The sequence below is a fragment of the Ovis aries genome, chromosome 5, assembly GCF_016772045.2.
Source record: "Ovis aries strain OAR_USU_Benz2616 breed Rambouillet chromosome 5, ARS-UI_Ramb_v3.0, whole genome shotgun sequence".
Taxonomy (NCBI): Eukaryota; Metazoa; Chordata; class Mammalia; order Artiodactyla; family Bovidae; genus Ovis; species Ovis aries.
Window position 1 is genome coordinate 48,194,336 of NC_056058.1, and position 25,689 is coordinate 48,220,024.

Genomic DNA, 25,689 nt, shown 5'->3' on the forward strand with positions numbered 1-25,689 from the left:
GTATTTTTATGATCTAGCCTCAGAAGTTGTGTAGCATCATTTCTGCCACACTCCATTGGTTGAGGGAGCCACAGAGGTCTGCCTTCATTTGGGGAGAAGGAAGGGGAGCCCACTTCTCGATGGGAGGAGTGTCATCATCATCTTGTAAAGAGAACATGTGGGATGGGATATATATCATGGCAGCCACCTCTGGAGAATACAGTTGGCCACAAGCCCCATACCCTGGCACAAACACTCACACTCACACACTCAGATTACACATCCAGATTCATAATACACACTGCACACATACATGTTTACATGTATAGATAAATTAAAACATCTTGCATTTACATATATGAACTCTGTTACATATTGATATGCACATTGCCACAGACACATTTCTCTATAATTATACAATTGGACATATCTAGTGAAACATGCAAAGATACGTAAAACGTAGCCTTGAAAGCCAATAGGAGACTGTAGGGAAACCAGACTGGTGACAGATGGAGTATAACCTAGATGTCAGCTGTCCCCTCATTCTGCTCCATTTCCCCCACAAGAAGCCATACTGCAAAAGCATCAGGATGAAATGCAGGATATAGTGAAGGCATTGTAGGGTGATGGGGGAGGACATTAATACCACACACCCTGCAGCAGACAACCTGACAGCCTACCTGGCCATTCCTCCCCCACCTTCATGTACACGCCTCACCTATGTCACCTCCATGGATCGTATTTTACTATTTTCTTTCCCTTGCACAGTACCCAGCCATCTAGTTCACATCTGTCTCCTAGATTTTCCCTCAAGTTTCCAAATTCCTCACCCACCCCTTAACCATACAGTTCAGGTTTGCCCAGGCCCATAGTAAAGGACTGATGTAAAGACAAACAGGCAGGACCGAAACTGGAACCAAGTGGTCTGAAAACAAGCTACTCTTTCATCTCTCCTTCTCACGGACCACTTGTTCTCTTACTCTTGACATCTGCATCACACTGAGATGTCTAACTGGCCAAGACAGTTGACCTGTACATTCCAAATTTGGGGCAATCCTGGTTGACTGTAATAGTTCACTGCAATCTCCACGGCCCCCCCGCCCCCCGCCGGAAGAGCCCTAAGAATCAGGCCACTGCAGGTCCACTGTAGGGCAGGCCCATGTGGACCTGCTCCTAGTCCAGTCTGTGCCTACCCCTATACAAGGGCCACACAGGGAGCTGCAGGAGGGATGGTGTCTGCTACAAGGGAATCCTGGGCATGGTGAGTACAGTGACTGACCACACCAACACAGACCTGGGTCAGCAAGCCAATGAGGGAAGAACACTTCCCTCCTCTGACATTGGCCCCAGTAAAGGTTTCCAAGCACCAAAGCTTTGGGAGATCACATGTGGAGAATAAGGCCTGCCATGTGGCATATCACAGAACACTGGATCATTAAATCCAATATCACTTTTAGCAGAGAGCCTAGATTTGGGGTTGTGAGTAATTTAAGAATAGACTTTGAAATCAGACAGACATTTTAAGTCCTGACTGCTCCTCACTAGCTCAGCAAGTTGTTTTAAACTTAACCAACATCAGAGGTGTGTTTCCTTATTTTTAAAAAGCACATAATATTAGTACTCACCTCAATAATTGTTATGGGGATTAAATAGGATAATATATATAAAGCATTCAGTCTGGTGCTTAGCAAAGTAACTGCTGAGTAGTTCTTAGCTATTTGTACTATTCTTTTCCATGCCTGTTGGCTACACAGACATTGTGCTAGAGGCTGGGCAAAGTTAAATGACACAAATATATACCCGTGGGTACTTACAGACTCACACAGGGATCCTGCTTTATATCCTATTCATATTCTAAGTAATTATCCCACTCCCAGGTGTACACACACTACACATGCATTATACATCATGCTCAGAATGTATAGGAGCTTTTCTGGAAAGGTTGCAAGAAGAGATATTACTCAGGCAGACAAATCCTCCCTCCAGTCAAAAATGAGACACACAAAAAATGAAAGGTATGGCAATGCCTCTGGGACAGAGGGTTTCAAGGGGGCTCTTCCACGGAAAAGGATACGGCATTTTCTGAGTTGGGTAAGACAAGTTGAATGTGGTTTCTCTCAGCAGTGTTTTTATTACTCCATATGTTGGAGCACACAACGGGCCAGCTCAGGTGACAAGGGGCTGGTCGTGTGCAACTAATCATTCTTATTTGTTTACCTAGTGTGGTTTCTCATTTCCCGACGGCCTCTGCAGAGACGCCCAGGGTGGGAGGAATTGGCACCAAGACCATTATGGAATTATGAGACCCACCATTAGAGCCACTATGGAGAAGTAACCCTTCCCTGGCTAGACTCTCACTACATGGCCATGTGTGCACCCTTCTACTGTCTGTTCCTCAGGAACTGAGCTGAGGAGTGGGGTAAGGTTGAGGTGTCCTTCCCCATCTCCTGGGGATCTAGGGGTTCTGGCCTTGTCCACTCCTCATCCTAAGGAACAATGACAATAATGACAACGTAAAGTTAAACAGAACTTTACAGTGTGTAACACTTTCTCAGATTCACTATACCATTTAATTCTCACAGGAATCCTGTGAGATACAGGATACATTGTCCCTCATTAACCGAAAAGGAAACTCAAGTTCAAACACTCTGAGAGATAGGACATAGCAGAGAAGACCCAAGGTAGTCCCAATATGGGACATATGGAAAGGAGTCCTTCTAAGAGTTCAATTAGACCTCAGCCTTGATCAAGCTGAAAATCTAATATTTTTTTAATTACAAATCGCTCAGATTTTATCTACCAGAGTATATCCATTAGTTAACAAACTTATTGAGTTCATATGCCAGGTGGTGTGCTAAGGGTTGGCAATATAATAGTGAGTGAGCTGACTTAGTCCTCAAGTTAATTAAGGAAAGTCTCAACGGTTTTGCATTACTGTCATTCAGTCGTGGGTTATATTTCCCCTCCCTTTGAATCTGGCTTGGCCTGTGACTGCTTTGACCAATGGGGCATACAAAAGGTGACACTCTCCAATTATAAACCCTCTTTGAGAGTTTCCATTTTGGTTTTTTGGATATCTGAGCCACTTTTTATTAAAGTCCAATCACCCTGAGGGATAGACAGTGTGGACAGGGCCCAGCTGAACCCAGGCTTCCAGCCATCTTATCAAGGTACCAGATGAATGAATGAAGCCTTCTTGGACCCTCTCGACCAGACTAGCTTCTAGCTGAGTGCCACTGAGCAGTGCCAGTTAATATCACATGGAAAAATCATCCAACCAAACCGCTCCTGAAGTCCTGATGCATAAAATCATGAGATGTAACAAAATGTATGTTTTGGCAAACCTTTTCTATAAAGGGCCAGATAGTAAGTACTTTAGGCTTTGTGAGCCATGTACTATCTCTGTTGCATATTATTCTTTTTGAGGGGTTTCTTTTATAGCCCCTTAATATTGTGGGAAAAAAATTCTTAGTTTTTCAGTTATACAAAAACAGGTGGTAGGCTAGATCTGGCACCAGGGTCCTACTAAGCCAGCCTCTGCTGTAGGCCACTAAGGTTCAGAATAGTTTGTTACTTAGAAATAGCTAACTAGAACAGTCCATTCCTTCATGAAGCTAAAAGACTTCAAGGAAGACAACATAAAACAAACAAAAAAAAAAAACAATAGTTACTAATTAATCAAATTGCTACACATGCTCCAGGTGCCGGGGGACTTTAACATCACTGATCAGTTCAGTTGAGTTCAGTCGCTCAGTTGTGTCTGACTCTTTGTGACCCCATCAACCGCAGCACACCAGGCCTCCCTGTCCATCACCAACTCCCAGAGTTTACCCAAACTCATGTCCATTGAGTCGGTGATGCCATCCAACCATCTCATCCTCTGTCGTCCCCTTCGCCTCCTGCCTTCAATCTTTCCCAACATCAGAGTCTTTTCCAATGAGTCACTTCTTTGCATCAGGTGGCCAAAGTATTGGAGTTTCAGCTTCAACATCAGTCCTTCCAATGAACACCCAGGACTGACCTCCTTTAGGATGGACTGTTTGGATCTCCTTGGAGTCCAAGGGACTCTCAAGAGTCTTCTCCAACACCACAGTTCAAAAGCATCAATGGCTCCCCACAAAAGCAACATTTATACTGAGAATTGAAGGATGACTAGAAGTTTGCAGGTGAAAAGAAACAAAGGAGAATATACTGGGCCCACCATTTTGGATCAGTGTGGGATGCTCTGAAGGGCAGTGCTAGTTTCAGAGCCCTCTCTTGGATTGACCAAAACTTCTTCCTCCATCCAATCTTCTTCTGCCTTCTTTCTTTCATAAATATCGTTCCCTAACAAACATCTGGGGTCGCAGAGTCGGACACGACTGAGCGACTGGACTGAACTGAACCGAATAAGCATCTGGAACCCTGATCTCTATCTCAGTTCCTTTCTCTGGATAACCCAACCCATGACACTTGCTAAAACAAAAAGGGAATTTATTGACTCATGTAAGTGGAGAGTCCATAGGTATACTCCTGAGTTTCATCAGAGGTAGACTTAAAGCTCCAACTAGGGTGACCAATGTGGAACAAAGGATTTTCAGTCCTAAAACCAGGAAAATCACACACAGACTCCAATGTATAACCAGGTCTTAAGGGCTTCCCTGATAGTCCAGTGGTTAAGAATCCACCTGCAAGGAGATCAAACCAGTCAATCCTAAAGAAAATCAGTCCTGAATATTCATTGGAAGGACTGATGCTAAAGTTGAAGCTCTAATACTTTGGCCACCTGATGCGAAGAAGTGACTCATTGGAAAAGACCCTGAGGCTGGGAAAGATTGAAGGCAGGAGGAGAAGGGGACAACAGAGAATGAGATGGTTGGATGGCATCACCAATGCTTTGGACACGAGTTTGAGCAAGCTCCAGGAGTTGGTGATGGACAGGGAAGCCTGGTGTGCTGTAGTCCATGGGGTAGCAAAGAGTCAGACACAACTGAGTTACTGAATTGAACTGAATGTTGTACAGTTATCACCATTATCTAATTCCAAAATATCTTCAGTACCTCAAAGAAAAACCCCACACACAGTAGCGATCATTCCCCATTCTCCCTCCCTCCAATCGCTGGCAGTCATGAATGTACTTTCGATCTCTATAGATTTACCTATTCTGGATATTTCATATAAATGTAATCATATAATATATGGCCTGTCTTCTTTCATTTTGCACAGTGTTTTCAAGTTTCATCCACATTGTAGCATGAACTAGTGCTTCATTCCTTTTTGTGGCTGAATAATATTATCTTTATATGAATATACCAACATTTTGTTTATCCCCTCATCAGATGATGGACATTTGGTTTGTTTCCATCTTTTTATTGTTACGAATAATGCTGCTATGAACATTCACATACAAGTTTTTATCTGAAGACCTGTTTTCAATTCTCTTAGGTATATACCTAGGAGTATAATTGCTGGGTCATATGGTAACTATCCACATCCCCATTTTTCAATCAATCACTGTGGCCTGGTCATAGCAAATACTCTCTTCCAACAACATAAGAGAAGACTCTACACATGGACATCACCAAATGGTCAACACTGAAATCAGATTGATTATATTCTTTGCAGCCAAAGATGGAAACGCTCTATACAGTCAGCAAAAACAATACCGGGAGCTGACTGTGGCTCAGATCATGAACTCCTTATTGCCAAATTCAGACTTTGAAAGTAAGGAAAACCACTAGACCATTCAGGTATGACCTAAATCAAATCCCTTATAATTATACAGTGGAAGTGAGAAATAGATTTAAGAGACTAGATCTGATAGACAGAGTGCCTGATGAACTAAGGACAGAGGTTCATGACATTGTATAAGAGCCAGGGATCAAGACCATCCCCAAGAAAAGGAAATGCAAAAAAGCAAAAGGCCTATCTGAGGAGGCCTTACAAATAGCTGTGAAAAGAAGAGAAGCTAAAAGCAAAGGAGAAAAGGAAAGATATATTCATTTGAATGGAGAGTTTCGAAGAACAGAAAAGAGAGATAAGAAAGCCTTCCTCACTGATCAGTGCAAAGAAATAGAGGAAATGGGAAAGACTAGAGCTCTCCTCAAGAAAATTAGAGATACCAAGGGAACATTTCACACAAAGATGGGCTCAATGAAGGGCAGAAATGGTATGGACCTAACAGAAGCAGAAGATATTAAGAAGAGATGGCAAGAATACACAAAAGAACTGTACAAAAAAGATCTTCACAACCAAGATAATCACGATGGTGTGATCACTCACCTACAGTCAGACATCCTGGGATGTGAAGTCAAGTGGGCCTTAGGAAGCATCACTATGAACAAAGCTACTGGAGGTGATGGAATTCCAGTTGAGTTATTTCAAATCCTGAAAGATGATGCTGTAAAAGTGCTGCACTCAATATGCCAGCAAATTTGGAAAACTCAGCAGGGGCCACAGGACTGGAAAAGGTCAGTTTTCATTCCAATCTCAAGAAAGGCAATGCCAAAGAATGCTCAAACTACTGCACAGTTGCACTCATTTCACACCCTAGTAAAGTAATGCTCAAAATTCTCCAAGCCAGGCTTCAACAGTACATGAACCATGAACTTCCAGATGTTCAAGCTGGATTTAGAAAAGGCAGAGGAACCAGAGATCAAATTGCCAACATCTGTTGGATCATCGAAAAAGCAAGAGAGTTCCAGAAAAACATCTATTTCTGCTTTATTGACTATGCCAGAGTCTTTGACTGTGTGGATCACAACAAACTGAAAAATTCTGAAAGAGATGGGAATACCAACCACCTGACCTGCCTCTTGAGAAATCTGTATGCAGGTCAGGAAGCAACAGTTTGAACTGGACATGGAACAACAGACTGGTTCCATATAAGAAAAGGAGTACGTCAAGGCTGTATATTATCACCCTGCTTATTTAACTTATATGCAGAGTACATCATGAGAAACGCTGGGCTGGATGAAACACAAGCTGGAATGATGATTGCGGGAGAAATATCAATAACCTCAGATATGCAGATGACACCACCCTTACGGCAGAAAGCAAAGAAGAACTAAAGAGCCTCTTAATGAAAGTGAAAGAGGAGAGTGAAAAAGTTGGCTTAAAGCTCAACATTCAGAAAACTAAGTTCATGGCATCTGGCCCCATCACTTCATGGCAAATAGATGCGGAAACAGGGGAAACAGTAGCAGATTTTATTTTGGGGGGCTCCAAAATCACTGCAGGTGGTGACTGCAGCCATGAAATTAAAAGATGCTTACTCCTTGGAAGGAAAGTTACGACCAACCTAGACAGCATATTAAAAAGCAGAGACATTACTTTGCCAACGAAGGGCCGTCTAGTCAAAGCTATGGTTTTTTCAGTAGTCATGTATGGATGTGAGAGTTGGACTATAAAGAAAGCTAAGTCCCGAAGAATTGATGCTTTTGAACTGTGGTGTTGGAGAAGACTCTTGAGAGTCCCTTGGACTCCAAGGAGATCCAACCAGTCCATCCTAAAGGAAATCAGTCCTGGGTATTCATTGGAAGGACTGATGTTGAAGCTGAAACTCCAATACTTCGGCGACCTCATGCAAAGAGCTGACTCGAAAAGACCCTGATGCTGGGAAAGATTGAAGGCAGGAGAAGGGGACGACAGAGGATGAGATGGTTGGATGGCATCACTGACTCAATGGACATGAGTTTGAGCAAGCTTCAGGAGTTGGTGATGGACAGGGAAGCCTGGCATTCTGCAGTCCATGGGGTTTCAAAGGGTCAGACATGACTGAGCAACTGAACTGGACTGTGGCCTGGAGAATGGAATGGTCTGATTGGTTTAAACCTGTGTCATGGGCTCTAATCCTTGTACTGAAGTTGGAGTCAGCTTCACTAGAATAGTATGGACTGATGAGAGAATGATGTTTCACCAGAAGGAAATGTGGAACAGCTAGCAGATGGAGGGTGAATGGGCTCTAGGCAACAAGTCTACATATGACCCTTGTACCTAACTACTTTTCGGAAAACTTACTATGAACCAGGCACTGTGCTAAGTACATGCATTATCTCATTTATCCCTGATAGCAGCTTCATGAAGACTCTACTATTATTCTTTCACAGATGAGGAAACTGAGTCTCAGAAAAGTCAACTAAGTTGCCTAAGTTTGAGTATCTGGGAGGTGGAAATTTAAGCCAGGTCTGATTGCAAAGCAAAGTGTCAGAGGGAAAAAAAAAAAAGGTTTTTCATTATTTTAAAATGCATCTACTCAAGGCTCTTTTATTTCATTTGCTCAACATTTTTATAATCATTGTAGAAAAGTCTGTAGTCAAAAATTTCCTTTTACATCAAGAACAAGGAAGAACAGGTTTTATAATGAAAAAAAAATCATAGTTGACAATTTTTTTCTTCAGATTTCCAAGTAAGCTTCTAATTTAGTCAGATACTGCATCATTGGCACCGAAATTAAGCAGTCATATTTCTCAGAAAGGCCCCATGCTTCTTGTAACCAACCATCTTTTTCAAATTGGTCTAGCAGAAATTCAGCTAAATTTTTCTTGTCATGAGATTAGGAAATGCGGAACTCCACATCATGCTCTTAATCTCTTTCAGACATGATTTATAAGAGTTCTTATCACAGGCTATTCTGCCATCCTCATGGTGTGGACCTGTGGCCAGGGATCTCTGACTCTGTACTTTCTGCTCCAGTAGACCAGAGCTTGAACAGTGTGAGATGGGTGGGACAGAAGATATGAGCTAGCTGAAGAGTTGAAGGGATATAAGGAGCTGCATTTCATTGCTCCCACAACCACCGCCAAATCCAAAAGGCCAGTCTTTGGAATGGCAAGGCAGAATAACTTCATATTAAACTGCAAATTGTATAAGATTCATACTAAGTTTCAGGCTTACAGCACCACACTGACATCTTAAAGAGACCTCTTCCCACTACTTCCTCCTCCCCAGTACACACACATCCTCACCAAAGCAACTTGCATCCTAAGCCCTTGAAAGATTTACTGCCAGTACCACAGACAAATTAGTGAATGCCTGGGCAGTTGTTTCCAAAGACAGGATGCTCATTTGCATGAGGAGTTGCATGTCATTTGCATTATATTTGCAAGTAATTTGCATATCATGTCTGCCCTGTCAAAATGCACATAAATCCTTTATACTTTTGCTTTTTTATTTTCTAAAAAGGACTACGCCTCCACATCCTGCCCAGACTGTCTGGTAAAATTACAAGTTGAGTATTCCTAGCTTGATTGTGAAAAGCCTCACATGCCATGCTAAGGCGATCTCAAACTTAGGGAATCCCCAAGGATATCAGAAACCAGTTTGACATGCTTCATTCATTCGTTTCTGCACAACAAATTGTTACTGAACACCTATGATGTACCAGACACTGCAGTGGGTGTTGGGGATATATCTACGAACAATGAGATAAAAATAATTACAACATTAAAAGTTAAATGCTGTCATTTCAGAAGATCTCTTGGCATGAACCCAATCAATAAGTGCAAACAAACACTAAAATCTCCAAGTGCTTGGTTAAAAGGTCATCTGGGTATTACAGCCTATGCTTACATTTTTAAATTAATTCTGAAATTAATAATAAATGTATTAAAGGGTACTGAAGACCCAAGAGAATACATCCCCAGTGATCCATGAATCCCAGGTTTGAGATGCATTGATTGGAGAGTCATTAATAGATTCAAACAAGGAAATGACCCGGGTTTGTGTCTTAGATCATTCTGGCAACTACATGGCAGATGAGGGTGCTGGAAGCAGTTTCAGGTCAGAGGCTGAAAGATCAGTGAAACACTTCAATAGCCTGAGTGTGATTCAGATGTGGCACTGTCCATACTGCAAGCCTCATGAACCCTGGATCCCTCAATGGCATCTGTCTGAAATCACACCACTTACATCATGGCTTCAGAATTTTTACATAAAAATTCATGTAGTCTCAGAAAGGGGTCATAAATACATCATTTACTTGAAAAGTCAGCTCTAGACATCTCTATCCAAATTCTCATAGGTAGCCATACCGTAAGTGGAAGATTCTTCTCAACTCTTCCATCACCCATGACTCTAATGTGTCTCTCCATCTCTTAAATTCTGGGACTCCAAATACATCATGCTTTAATTTTGTGGAGCAATTCAACTTCTATCTCAAAATGGAGTGTTTGAAAACAAAGGGCCCTTCAGTTTTAGAACCTATGCTATGGAAGATAACAAATAAATTGGAAAAGAAAATCTGCCCTTAAGAAAAATCTAGTAACATCACAAGCACAGAAATTTAAACTTTAATCAGAAATCTTCCAGCAAACGAAAGCTCAGAACCACACGGCTTCACAGCTGAATTCTACCAAAAATTTAAAGAGCTAACACCTATCCTACTTAAACTCTTCCAGAAAATTGCAGAGGAAAGTAAACTTCCAAACTCATTCTATGAGTCCACCATCACCCTAATAACAAAACCAGAAAAAGATGCCGCAAAAAAAGGAAACTACAGGCCAATAACCTCAGATATGCAGATGACACCACCCTTATGGCAAAAAGTGAAGAGAAACTAAAAAGCCTCTTGATAAAAGTGAAAGAGGAGAGTGAAAACGTTGGCTTAAAGGTCAACATTCAGAAAACGAAGATCATGGCACACAGTCCCATCACTTCATGGCAAATAGATGGGCAAACAGGGGAAATAGTGTCAGACTTTATTTTGGGGGGCTCCAAAATCACTGCAGATGGTGACTGCAGCCATGAAATTAAAAGACACTTACTCCTTGGAAGAAAAGTTATGACCAACCTAGATAGCATATTCAAAAGCAGAGACATTACTTTACCTACAAAGATCCGTCTAGTCAAGGCTATGGTTTTTCCAGTAGTCATGTATGGATGTGAGAGTTGGACTATGAAGAAGGCTGAGTGCCGAAGAATTGATGCTTTTGAACTGTGGAGTTGGAGAAGACTCTTGAGAGTCCCTTGGATGGTAAGGAGATCCGATCAGTCCATTCTGAAGGAGATCAGCCCTGGGATTTCTTTGGAAGGAATGATGCTAAAGCTGAAACTCCAGTACTTTGGCCACCTTGTGCAAAGAGTTGACTCATTGGAAAAGACTCTGCTGCTGGGAGGGATTGGGGACAGGAGGAGAAGGGGACGACAGAGGATGAGATGGCTGGATGGCATCACTGACTCAATGGACATGAGTCTGAGTGAACTCTGGGAGTTGGTGATGGACAGGGAGGCCTGGCATGCTGCAATCCATGGGGTCACAAAGAGTCAGACACGACTGAGGGACTGAACTGAACTGAACAGGCCAATATAACTGATGAACATAGATGCAAAAATCCTTAACAAATTTCTAGCAAACAGAATCCAACAACACATTAAAAAGATCATACAGTGATATTGGCCTGTAGTTTTCTTTTTTTGTAGTATCTTTGTCAGGTTTTGGTATTAGGGTGATGGTGGCCTCATAGAATGAGTTTGGAAGTTTACCTTCCTCTGCAATTTTCTGGAAGAGTTTGAGTAGGATAGGTGTTAGCTCTTCTCGAAATTTTTGGTAGAATTCAGCTGTGAAGCCGTCTGGACCTGGGCTTTTGTTTGCTGGAAGATGTCTGATTACAGTTTCAATTTCCGTGCTTGTGATGGGTCTGTTAAGATTTTCTATTTCTTCCTGGTTCAGTTTTGGAATATTGTACTTTTCTAAGAATTTGTCCATTTCTTCCATGTTGTCCATTTTATTGGCTTATAATTGCTGATAGTAGTCTCTTATGATCCTTTGTATTTCTGTGTTGTCTGTTGTGATCTCTCCATTTTCATTTCTAATTTTATTGATTTGATTTTTCTCTCTTTGCTTCTTGATGAGTCTGGCTAATGGTTTGTCAAGTTTATTTATCCTTTCAAAGAACCAGCTTTTGGCTTTGTTGATTTTTGCTAGGGTCTCTTTTGTTTCTTTTGCATTTATTTCTGCCCTAATTTTTAAGATTTCTTTCCTTCTACTGACTCTAGGGTTCTCCAATTCTTCCTTTTCTAGTTGCTTTAGGTGTAGAGTTAGGTTATTTATTTGACTTTTTTCTTGTTTCTTGAGGTATGCCTGTAGTGCTATGAACTTTCCTCTTAGCACTGCTTTTATAGTGTCCCACAGGTTTTGGGTAGTTGTGTTTTCATTTTCATTAGTTTATATGCATATTTTGATTTCTTTTTGATTTCTTCTGTGATTTGTTGTTTATTCAGAAGTGTGTTGTTCAACCTCCATATGTTGGAAGTTTTAATATTTTTTCTTCTGTAATTGAGATCTAATCTTAATGCATTATGGTCAGAAAAGATGGTTGGAATGATTTCTATTTTTTTTTTAATTTATCAAGGTTAGATTTATGGCCCAGGATGTGATCTATCCTGGAGAAGTTTCCATGAGCACTTGAGAAAAAGGTGAAATTAATTGTTTTGGGGTGAAATGTTCTATAGATATCAATTAGGTCTAACTGGTCTAATGTATCATTTAAAGTTTGCGTTTCTTTGTTAATTTTCTGTTTAGTTGATCTGTCCATAGGCATGAGTGGGGTATTAAAGTCTCCTGCTATTATTGTGTTATTGTTAATTTCCCCTTTCATACTTGTCAGCATATGTCTTACATATTGCGGTGCTCCTATATTGGGTGCATATATATTTATAATTGTTATATCTTCTTCTTGGATTGATCCCTTGATCATTATGTAGTGGTCTTCTTTATCTCTTTTCACAGCCTTTGTTTTAAAGTCTATTTTATCGGATATGAGTATTGCCACTCCTGCTTTCTTTTGGTCTCTATTTGCGTGGAATATATTTTTCCAGCCCTTCACTTTCAGCCTGTATGCGTCCCTTGTTTTGAGGTGGGTCTCTTGTAAGCAGCATATAGAGGGGTCTTGTTTTTGTATCCATTCGGCCAATCTTTGTCTTTTGGTTGGGGCATTCAACCCATTTACGTTTAAGGTAATTATTGATAAGTATGATCCCATTACCATTTACTTTATTGTTTTGGGTTCAGGTTTATACACCCTTTTTGTGTTTCCTGTCTAGAGAATATCCTTTAGAATTTATTGGAGAGCTGGTTTGGTGGTGCTGAATTCTCTCAGCTTTTGCTTGTCTATAAAGCTTTTGAACATAGATGCAAAAATCCTCAATAAAATTCTAGCAATCAGAATCCAACAACACATTAAAAAGATCATACACCATGACAAAGTGGGCTTTATCCCAGGGATGCAAGGATTCTTCAATATCCGCAAATCAATCAATGTAATTCACCACATTAACAAATTGAAAAATAAAAGCCATATGATTATCTCAATAGATGCAGAGAAGGCCTTTGACAAAATTCAACATCCATTTATGATAAAAACTCTCCAGAAAGCAGGAATAGAAGGAACATACCTCAACATAATAAAAGCTATATATGACAAACCCACAGCAAACATTATCCTCAATGGTAAAAAATTGAAAGCATTTCCCCTAAAATCAGGAACAAGACAAGGGCGCCCACTTTCACTGCTACTATTCAACATAGTTCTGGAAGTTTTGGCCACAGCAATCAGAGCAGAAAAAGAAATAAAAGGAATCGAAATTGGAAAAGAAGAAGTAAAACTCTCATTGTTTGCAGATGACATGATCCTCTACATGGAAAACCCTAAAGACTCCACCAGAAAATTACTAGAGCTAATCAATGAATATAGTAAAGTTGTAGGATATAAAATCAACACACAGAAATCCCTTGCATTCCTATACACTAATAATGAGAAAGTAAAAAAGAAATTAAGGAAACAATTCCATTCACCATTGCAACAAAAAGAATAAAATACTTAGGAATATATCTACCTAAAGAAACTAAAGACCTATATACCGAAAACTATAAAGCACTGATGAAAGAAATCAAAGAGGACACTAATAGATGGAGAAATATACCATGTTCATGGATCAGAAGAATCAATATAGTGAAAATGAGTATACTACCCAAAGCAATTTACAAATTCAGTGCAATCCCTATCAAGCTACCAGCGATATTTTTCACAGAACTAGAACAAATAATTTCACAATTTGTATGGAAATACAAAAAACCTCGAATAGCCAAAGCAATCTTGAGAAAGAAGAATGGAACTGGAGGAATCAACTTGCCTGACTTCAGGCTCTACTACAAAGCCACAGTCATCAAGACAGTATGGTACTGGCACAAAGACAGACATATAGATCAATGGAACAAAATAGAAAGCCCAGAGATAAATCCACACACATATTGACTCCTTATCATTGACAAAGGAGGCAAGAATATACAATGGAGTAAAGACAATCTCTTTAACAAATGGTGCTGGGTCAACCATTTGTAAAAGAATGAAACTAGATCACTTTCTAACACCACACACGAAAATAAACTCAAAATGGATTAAAGATCTAAATGTAAGACCAGAAACTATAAAACTCCTAGAGGAGAACATAGGCAAAACACTCTCTGACATAAATCACAGCATGATCCTCCATGATCCACCTCCCAGAATTCTGGAAATAAAAGCAAAAATAAACAAATGGGATCTAATTAAAATTAAAAGCTTCTGCACAACAAAGGAAACTATAAGCAAGGTGAAAAGACAGTCTTCTGAATGGGAGAAAATAATAGCAAATGAAGCAACTGACAAACAACTAATCTCAAAAATATACAAGCAACTTATGCAGCTCAATTCCAGAAAAATAAACAACCCAATCAAAAAATGGGCCAAAGAACTAAGTAGACATTTCTCCAAGGAAGACATACGGATGGCTAACAAACACATGAAAAGATGCTCAACATCACTCATTATTAGAGAAATGCAAATCAAAACCACAACGAGGTACCACTTCACACCAGTCAGAATGTCTGCGATCCAGAAATCTGCAAGCAATAAATGCTGGAGAGGGTGTGGAGAAAAGGGAACCCTCCTACACTGTTGGTGGGAATGCAAACTAGTACAACCACTATGGAAAACAGTGTGGAGATTCCTTAAAAATTGCAAATAGAACTGCCATATGACCCAGCAATCCCACTGCTGGGCATACACACTGAGGAAACCAGAATTGAAAAAGACACATGTACCCCAATGTTCATCGCAGCACTGTTTATAATAGCCAGGACATGGAAACAACCTAGATGTCCATCAGCAGACGAATGGATAGGAAAGCTGTGGTACATATACACAATGGAGTATTATTCAGCTGTTAAAAAGAATACATTTGAATCAGTTCTGATGAGATGGATGAAATTGGAGCCGCTTATACAGAGTGAAGTAAGCCAGAAAGAAAAACACCAATACAGTATACTAACACATATATATGGAATTCAGAAAGATGGCAATGATGACCCTGTATGCAAGACAGCAAAAAAGACACAGATGAGTATAGCGGACTTTTGGACTCAGAGAGAGAGGATGGGATGATTTGGGAGAATGGCATTGAAACATGTATACTATCATGTAAGAATCGAATCACCAGTCTATGTCCGATGCAGGATACAGCATGCTTGGGGCTGGTGCACGGGGATGACCCAGAGGGATGTTGTGGGGAGGGAGGTGGGAGGGGGGGTTCATGTTTGGGATCGCATGTACACCCGTGGTGGATTCATGTCAATGTATGGCAAAACCAATACAGCATTGTAAAGTAAAATAAAGTAAAAGTAAAAATTAAAAAAATAAAAAGATCATACATCATAACCAAGTGGGCTTTATCCCAGGGATGCAAGGATTCTTTGATATCCACAAATCAATCAATGTGATACACCACATTAACAAATTGAAAGATAAAAACCATATGATTATCTCAATGGATGCAGAGAAAGCCTTTGACAAAATTCAACATTCATTTATGACAAAAAAAAAAAAAAATCCCTCCAGAAAGCAGGAATAGAAGGAATATACCTCAACATAATAAAAGCCATATATGATAAACCCACAGCAAACATTATCCTCAAAGGTGAAAAATTGAAAGCATTTCCCCTAAAGTCAGGAACAAGACAAAGGTGCCCACTCTCACCACTACTATTCAACATAGTTTTGGAAGTTTTAGCCATAGAAATCAGAGAAGAAAAAGAAATTAAAGGAATCTAGATTGGAAAAGAAGTAAAACTCTGTTTGCAGGTGACATGATCCTCTATATAGAAAACCCTAAAGACGCCATCAGAAAATTACTAGAGGTAATCAATGAATACAGTAAAGTTGCAGGATATAAAATTAACACACAGAAATCCCTTGCATTCCTATACACTAACAATAAGAAAACAGAAATTAAGGAAACAATTTCACTCACCATTATGACAAAAAGAATAAAATACTTAAGAATAAACCTACCTAAAGAAACAGAAGACCTATATGTAGAACTATAAAACACTGATGAAAGAAATCAAAGAAGACACGAATAGATGGAGAAATATACCATGTTCATGGATCAGAAGAATCAATATAGTGAAAATGAGTATATTACCCAAAGCAATCTCTAGATTCAATGCAATCCCTATCAAGCTACCAATGGTATTTTTCACAGAACTAGAACAAATAATTTCACAATTTGTATGGAAATACAAAAAACCTTGAATAGCCAAAGCAATTGAGAAAGAAGAATGGAACTGGAGGAATCAACCTGCCTGACTTCAGGCTCTACTACAAAGCCATCAAGACAATATGGTACTGGCACAAAGACAGAAATATAGATCAGTGGAACAAACTAGAAAGCCTGACACTGTTTTTAACCCCTGGGGGATAAGATGGGGAGGGAGCTGGAAGGGGGGTTCTGGATGGGGAACACATGTGCACCCATGCCTGATTCATGTCGATGTTTGGCAGAAACCACTACAATATTGTAAAATAATTAGGCACCAATTAAAATAAATTAATTTTTTTAAAAAAAGAAAAATCTAGTAAGAACCTTATTAAGAGCAATAGCTCTGTAATAGACAGAAGAGACAGAGAGCAGGAGGAGAATCAGGACTATAGGGAAGAAAGGAAGCCCATGAAAGTGAAAGTGAACATTGCTCAGTCATATCTGACTCTTTGTGACCCCCATGGCTTACACAGTCCATGGAATTCTCCAGGCCAGAATACTGGAGTGGGTAGCTTTTCCCTTCTCCAGGGGACCCAGGGATCGAACCTAGGTCTTCTGCATTGCAGGTGCTTTCTTTACCAGCTGAGCCACAAAGGAAGACCACCCTGGGTTTTTAATCAGACCTTGTTTAGATATATCTGAGCTTCTAAATCAAACAATCCATCCTAACCATGTGACCAAGACCTAAAGAGAGCTGTTTGTGGCCTACCTGTTGAATCTTTGTACTTTATACAGAGTAGGGACTTACCTGGAAGTCCAGTGGTTAAGACTCCATGCTGCTAATGCAGAGGCTCAGGTTCGACCTTTGGTCGGGGAACTAAGATCCCACATGTCCCACAGCTCAGCCAAAATAAAAAGAAACAATCTACGGAATGCCAACCAAGAAGAGGAGAAAGGTAATGGACAGGAACCCAAGAAGAAGTACATAGCAGAAAACTAAAGAAAGAGGGAGCCAGCAATGTAGAACATAACAGAGAGGTCAAGTATAAAGAAAACTGGAGAAAAGTGGTTGGATCTAGCAATTAAGGTGACCAAAGGAGCACTTGTGTGGGAGACACTGTCAATTACTCACCTCAAAGCTATATTCCCATCTTTCTTCCTTACTGACAAGGACTATCTCCCACTATATGCTGCTGTTGCTAAGTCTCATCAGTCGTGTCCGACTCTGTGCAACCCCATAGATGGCAGCCCACCAGGCTCCCCTGTCCCTGGGATTCTCCAGGCAAGAACACTGGAGTGGGTTGCCGTTTCCTTCTCCAATGCATGATAGCGAAAGGTGAAAGTGAAGTTGCTCAGTCGAGTCCGACTCTTAGCAACCCCATGGACTGTAGCCTACCAGGCTCCTCCGCCCATGGGATTTCCCAGGCAAGAGTACTGGAGTGGGGTGCCATTGCCTTCTCCATTTCCCACTATAGGGACTCAAAAAATCCTGGATAATTTCTCAGTACATCTTCCTCCACTCCTTTAAACCTAAGGATAGACAAGTGACCTAGTTCTGGGCACTGGGACTTGAGAATGAGCCTTGAAGCTTATGGAAAAGATTAGCCTTTTCAATACAATAGATATCTTCAATTCCTTCCTTTCCTACTTTGAAAGTTGTATGTGAGCTCATGTTGTTCAGTGCTGTGGCTGCCATCTTAGGACTATGAGAGGCCAAGCCCAAGAATGGGACAAACACCCTGAGGAAGGCAAATGAAAAAAGTCTGGATATTTTTTCTTCTTTTTTCAGGAGGTGGGGGGCTGACGAACCAGGTGCCACAGCAGTGAAAGCACCAAGACCACTACAGAACTCTCCAAGGCTTGGATCCTTCATGACATTATTGAGTGGCTAAGTTACCCAAACCTAAAGCTACTTATCTCTGGATTTCTTGTTATGTGAGATAAATAAATGTTCTTACTGCTTAAATCACTGTTAGTCAACTATTTCATTATTTACAATCGTGATATATTGTGAACATGGCAGCCAGAATTACATTTACTGAGGAGAGAATGGAAAACAAGAAACAAGATTCTTAGTGTTGTCCAGTGGTTTCCAAATGCCAATTAATGAACTGGCTGCATTAAAATTACAGAAGAAGATTTCTAAAAATACAGTTTTCTGTCCTTTATTCCTGGAATGGTCTGATTCAGTAAATTTAGCACAGAGCTCAGGGTTCTTGCTTTTTGATAAGAGCCCCAAATGGTATATCATTTTGGAAAGTTGTTGGCACTTTTTTATAAAGTTAAACACACACATATATACATATCCTATAACCTACAATTCCACTCCTACATATTTACCTAGGAAAAAGAAAAATATATGTCCACAAAACTGGAAACACTCAAATACCCATAGCAAGAGAATGAAAGGGATCAAGGGCTGGGGATGATTACAAAGATAACCAAGGGACATTGGAGGCCTGACCACACCTGAAAATCAGACACTGGAGCCAATGAGCACGGTTCTGTGGTTTTCTCTAGTAGCCTGGAGGCAGGAGCAGAAAAAAATGAATGTTGTCCAAGTTATGTGTGGAAATTAAAATGGTAGGGGCAAAATGACAGGAGGCAAAGGAACCAGAGGCAGTGGTGAGAATGTAGGAAAAGTGACTTATCTTTGTGTAACAATGTTTTGTTTTTGTTTTGTTTTTGCCACACTTTGCTGCTTATAGGAACTTAGTCCCTCAAGCAAGGATTGAACCCATGCCCTTGACAATGAAAGCATGAGTCCTAACTACTGGACCACCAGGGAATTCCCTGTATGAAACTGCTTATGAAACACCCCTGTCCAGGCTTCCCTTATTCTGTCCCCTGTAGCTCTGCCCTCCTTGCATTTCCTGCCTCTTCTTCCTTGGAATCAAAAGCAGGAAAAGCAGACAATCCACTTTGCACACTGGGATTGAGGCTTAGAGGAGAGAAATTAGGAAAGGTCCATGTCAGTGTTGAGGAAAGTCAAGCAAAAGCTGAGGACAAGGCAGAGATGCCCCTGAGATGTTCAGTCTACCGGTACCCCAGAAAGGGCAGAGGCAAATCTGGAGTTTGTGTGGCAGCCAAGGAGGTTGACCCTGCTCTCACTGAGGGTCTGAGGAGCTGTCATCTATGAGATAACTGGTAGCCTGAAAAATTAATTGACCTGCTCCAGACAGGAGATAAAAGGAAAATTCTGTCCAAGCAGGTGTCACACTAATTTGGCAGACGGCTGGGTGCTGATTTGCATATGTCAACATCCTCTTCCCATCTTCCCTCTCCCTCAGACAGGCTGGTTTCAAGCTGCTCCCTGGGGAAGAGCATCAGAGAAGTGCAGCCTTGCATGGATGAAAATGAGGCTCTCTAAGGAGTCCTGGAAAGGAGTGGAGATGTGGAGACGGCTGTAACCTTAGAGCTCTAACTGCCCTTCCTCTTTCTCCTTGCAAGATCGGTGGAAGGAAAGGGGAAAAAAACCAACACGATCAAAGGTTTACTTTGTATTCAGCCCTATACTGAAGGCATTTAAACTCATCTTCCTAACAACCCTGCAAGTCCAAGATCATACCTAAGTAAGGAAAGAGGAGTTTGAGTTTGGGAGAGGGGAAGCGTCATCTAGTTAGTGAGGAGTCATGCTGGGATCCCAGTGCAGGTCAGTCTGACTCAAACTCTGAACTGTTTCTATTATAATGAGCTGAGTGGTATTTTCTGAGTGTGTCAATTGACCCTGTACCCACTGTAGACACTTAACTGTAGAACACTGACTTGCAGGAGAGGGCTCAATTTCTGTAATTCCCAGGGCACATAGTGATACACACACGATAATGACTGACTGTCACCCATCAACAATAACAGCAAAAGAACAATGAGAACCACCACTTCTTGAGATTTAAGTACTAAGCATTATTGTAAGTGCTTTATAGGTATTATCTTATATTTATCTTCACAATAAACCTATGGTGCAACCAATGATTATCCTTTCAAGTACCCGTGGAACACCTAAAAAACTGATCACATACTAGACAGAAAAGCACATCTCTTCAGATATTTTTAAAAATCAACAAACTATTTAATAAGAATAGAACTTAACAACAAAAAAATAATAAGGATCCTATGCATTTGGAAATGCTACTAGACTCATGGGACAAAAAAAAGTAAATCAAAATGAAGATATTTAGAAATTAAAATTAGCTGTGGGAGGTAGATAAAGTAATACTTAGAGGGAAATGTGTGGATTTATAAAAACCTGGAAAAAAGCATCCAACTCAAGAAATTAAAAAAAGAACAGACTAATCCAAAAGCGAGTAGGAAGAAGAAATCACAAGACAAAGCCAAATCTTAATGAATTAGAAAATAAAGGCGCTATAGAGGATCAAGAAAACCTTTTGATAAACTCAATCCAGAAAAAGATAAGCATAAATAAACAATATGAAAATTTTTTGAAGGGGATATATCAGCAGATATAGTAGAAAATTTTAAGTCATAACAGAATTCTGTAAAGAACTTTTAGGTCAATAACTTTTAAATTTTTAATGAGATGAATAATTTCCTTAACATGGAGAAACAATCCTATAATGGAGATATTATATTTCTTTTCAACAAATAAGGAAACTGAGGAACAGAGAGGAAATTATTCAAATTCCCTATACTAACTAGTAAGAGAGAGAGTCTGGATTTGAAGGCCCAAGCAGTAGACCTCTAATTCTCGCTTCTTCCCTCCCACATTTACTGAGCACCTGCCATTGTGCTAGGGATTACAGGAATAAAAGACAAAGTTCTCAGAATTCCCTGGTGGTCTAGTGGTTAGGACTCTGTGCCTCCAGGCAAGGCGTCTGGGTTTGATCCCTGGCTAGGGAGCTAAGATTCAATTCCAGGCAGGGCGGACTAATATCAGCAAAGGATGGAACAGGGAAGCACCATGATCCCTGGTGGGAACTAACTGCTGTTTGGTATTTCAGAGGCATACAAATCAGTGCAAGGCAGAGAATGGCAGAGGAGAGGCTAGAGAGGCGCCCAAGGTTCTTGTCATTGTAGGGTAGGTGCTAAGGAGTTTTGACTTTACCTTGAAGGGTTAACCAAAGGGGTGACACAGGCAAAGTCATAGTTTAGAATGAGCCCTCTGGCTGGAATGAGGATGGTGGTAGGGGCTGGAACAAGGCTGAAGGGAAAGAGATGACTTAGAAGGACATAGCAGCATTCAGGCAAGAGATCGAGAGCCTGCTCTAGGGCAATAGCAGTTGGAATAAGAAACAGGAAATGGATTTAAGAAGTATTTGAGATGTAAAATTGGCAGGACTTAGTGGTTGATTAAATGTGGGAGAAACAGGTGTGAAAGGAATCAAGAATGAGGCCCCTCACCACCCAGTGTCTATCATGAATAACTGGAGTACAGGGTAGTAATATCAACATCTGACTCGTTCTTGATTCATGCATACATCCAATAATCTATTCATCTTTTTAGTCATTTATTCATACATTTTTTACTCATACATCTATAAATCCATCCATCTATACATCTATCCTTCAGTCAAATTTTTATAACTGTCAAAACACCATGAAGAATATGGGTATAAAACGATACACTACTTGGCCTTATTTATTCATCCATTCTCTAAATGTTTATTGATATCCTTCTGTGTGCCAGATAATATTCTAGGTGATGGAGATGGAGCAGTGCCTTTTGGCTAAGATCAAGTGTGGAGATAGAGTAGTGAAAAAGCAAAAAAGGTCCTGCTTAAGGACCTAACATTCTAGTGGGAGATACAAATAAAACACTAAGAAATAACACAATTTCAGGCAGTCAAACTTCTTTGTAATAAAAGAAACCAGAGTTCCTTGGAGAAAGCGCTGATTCTAGGGATGGGGCAGGAAATATACAATGTGAGCCTGGAGCATCTTGCAGTGCCAGAAACAAAGGAAGGACTCAAAAACACAACGATGGCAAGATATCAAAGGGACATAAGAGCCAACGTGAAAGGGTTCACAGTAAACAAAATTGGAATACTCTGAGCAACAAAATAAAGTATTACTGGATTATAACCTCGTAAAAAATAAGTATTCATGAATACTGATTTAAAAGAATTTCTTGAATAAACAAACAAGGGAGAGGAGACAATTATCTCTTGCAGAATTTCAAGCAATTTATGTAGCTACTCCACCTTCAAGGAGGTGGAACACAACTATCTACTCCTTAAGTGTGGGTTGAACATAGTGACTTCATTCCAAAGAGTACAGAAAGGAAAGGGAGGAGGAGTAACTTAACAGTAGAGAAACCTAGCAAACCTAAACTCAGCCAGGTGATAAACAATAACATCAACAGTAATAAGTCATGCTTATTTATTTTAAGTAATAAAATTTTAGTTTATTACTTAAAATAAATTTTAATAAATACTTAAATTTTAAGTGTTTATTACTTAAGTAAGAATTTATTTAAGTAATAAATTCTTAAAGAGATGGGAATATCAGACCACCTGACCTGCCTCCTGAGAAATCTGTATGCAGGAAAGAAGCAACAGTTAGAACTGGACATGGAACAACAGACTGGTTCCAAATCAGGAAGGGAGTACATAAGGCTGTATATTGTCAACCTGCTTACTTAACTTACATGCAGAATATATCATGCGAAATGCCGGGCTGGATGAAGTACAAGATGGAATCAAGAGAAATATCAATAACCTCAGATATGCAGATGACACAACCCTTATGGTAGAAAGCAAAGAAAAAGTAAAGAGCCTCTTGATGAAAGTGGAAGTGAAAGGAGAGTGAAAAAGTTGGCTTAAAAGTCAAGATTCAGAAAACTAAGATCGTGGCATCTGGTCCCATCACTTCATGGCAAATAGATGGGGAAACAATGGATACAGTGAGAGACTTTTTTGGGGGGGCTCCCAAATCACTGTAGATGGTGACTGCAGTCATCAAATTAAATGATGCTTGCTCCTTGAAAGAAAAGCTATGACCAACTTACACAGCATATTAAAAAGCAGAGACATTACTCTGCCAACAAAGGTCCACCTAGTCAAAGCTATGGTTTTTTCAGTAGTCACGTATGGATGTGAGAGTTGGACTATAAAGAAAGCTGAGCACCGAAGAATTAATGTTTTTGAACTGTGGTGTTGGAGAAGACTCTTGAGAGTCCCTTGGACTGTGAGGAGATCCAACCAGTCCATCCTAAAGGAAATCAGTCCTGAATATTCATTGAAGGGACTGATGTTGAAGCTGAAACTCCAATACTTTGGCCACCTGATGTGAAGAACTGACTCATATAAAAAGACCCTGATGCTGGGAAAGATTGAAGGTGGGAGAAAAAGGGGATGACAGAGGATATGGTTGGATGGCATCACCGACTCAATGGACATGAGTTTGAGTAAACTCCGGGAGTTGGTGATGGACAGGGAGGCCTGGCGTGCTGCAGTCCATGGAGTCACAAAGAGTCAGACACATCTGAGTGACAGAACTGAACTGAACTGACTGGTTTTAAGATTAAAATGGTATTTTTTAAAAAGTTCTTTTAGAAAAATAGAACAAGATACAGGATAGTCAGTAATAGACTGGTGCATATCTTAAATGTACTAGTCCAGAAAGTCTTTGCTAAAGTGACGTTAAAACAGAATCTGGGCAATTCTCTGACGGTCCAGTGGTTAGGTAGGACGCCATGCTTCCATTGGCGAGGGCCCAGGTTCCATCCCTGGTCAGGGAATTAAGATCTTATAAGCTGTGCAGTACAGCCAAGGGGGGGAAAAAAAAACCCAGAGCCTAAATGAGGTGAGGAGAGAGCCTGCACAGATATTAGAGAATAGAGTAAATCAGGCAGTGGGGTGGGGTCAGCAAATGTAAAGATCTTGACATTAGGGCACATTTGATATGCTCAAGGTCAGTGAGCCAAGAACAATGTGAATGACAAAGCTACTTTGAGAGGTAGGCAGAGTGAGATTGTGTGGAGCCTTATTTATTTATCTTGTATTTCATCTTACCTTATGACTTTTTTAAAACATGTTAAAACACACATAACAAAATTCAACACCTTAACCATCTTCAAATGCACAATTCATTCACATTGTTTTTGTGCAGTCAGTCTCCAGAACTCTTTTCACCTTATAAAACTGAAACTCAATACTCATCATAAGGAAATATAATAAATAAATTAGTTTCTTATGACTGCCGTAAGAAATTCTATACCTTGGTGATTTAAAACCACAAAAATTTCTTTTTCCTGTCAAAAGATCAACATTAGTTTACATATACTATAGTTCATTCTCTTTCATTGTTGTGTAGTATTTCATGAATGAATGTACCACAATTTATTTAGCCATTCTCCTGTTGATGCACATTTTGGTTGTTTCCAGTTTGGAGTTATTATGAATAAGGTTGTTAAGAACTTTCTTGTAGACGTCTACACATGCACTCCTTTAACTTGGGTATATACCTACAGGTGGAATTGTTGGATAATAGGGAAGATAAAGGTTTAACTTTAGTAGACAGTGACAGTTTACCAAAGGGCATTTCCCAGTTTACATTCCCACCATCAATGAATGAGAGTTCCTCTTGCTCCACATCCTTGCCTACACTTGGTGTCAGAATTTTAGTATTCTGGTGTGAATGTAATGGCTTCTCAGTGTGGTTTAAATTTGCATTTTTCCTGGTTAATAATAACGTTGATCATCTTTTCATTGGACACCTTTGAGGAGAAGGGACACATGACAATATTCTTAAAAGATTTCTCTGACTCTTAAGTTTAAAATAGAAGAGTTAAGGGGAATTCCCTGATGATCCAGTGGTTAGAACTCCATGTTCGCACTGCAAGCGGCGCAGGTTTGATCCCTGGTCAGAGAACTAAGATCCCACATGCCATGTAGCAGGGCCAGAAGAAAAAAAAAAGGGTGAGGTAAGGATCTGCCAGGAAAACCATGAGCATGTTAGTGCCCAAGTGAAGAAACTGTTCCTAAAGAACTGTGTCATGAACTAAGTCAAATGTTAGTGAGACGTAGACTAAATGACAACTGAAAATCAATAAGTAGATTGGCAAGTGGCTTTAAGTTGCTTCTTAGCCAAGAGAGAAACTAAGAAAAGGGAGGAAGAAAAGGGAGCACCTGTGTTACTCTGGAAAAAAAAAATCCTTAACAAGATATGTGGGGGTGAGGCGGGGATAATTAGAAAGATTAAACCCACTCGATTGTCAACATCAAGTGCTTGCATTTCAGACCACCAGCCCAAATGGAG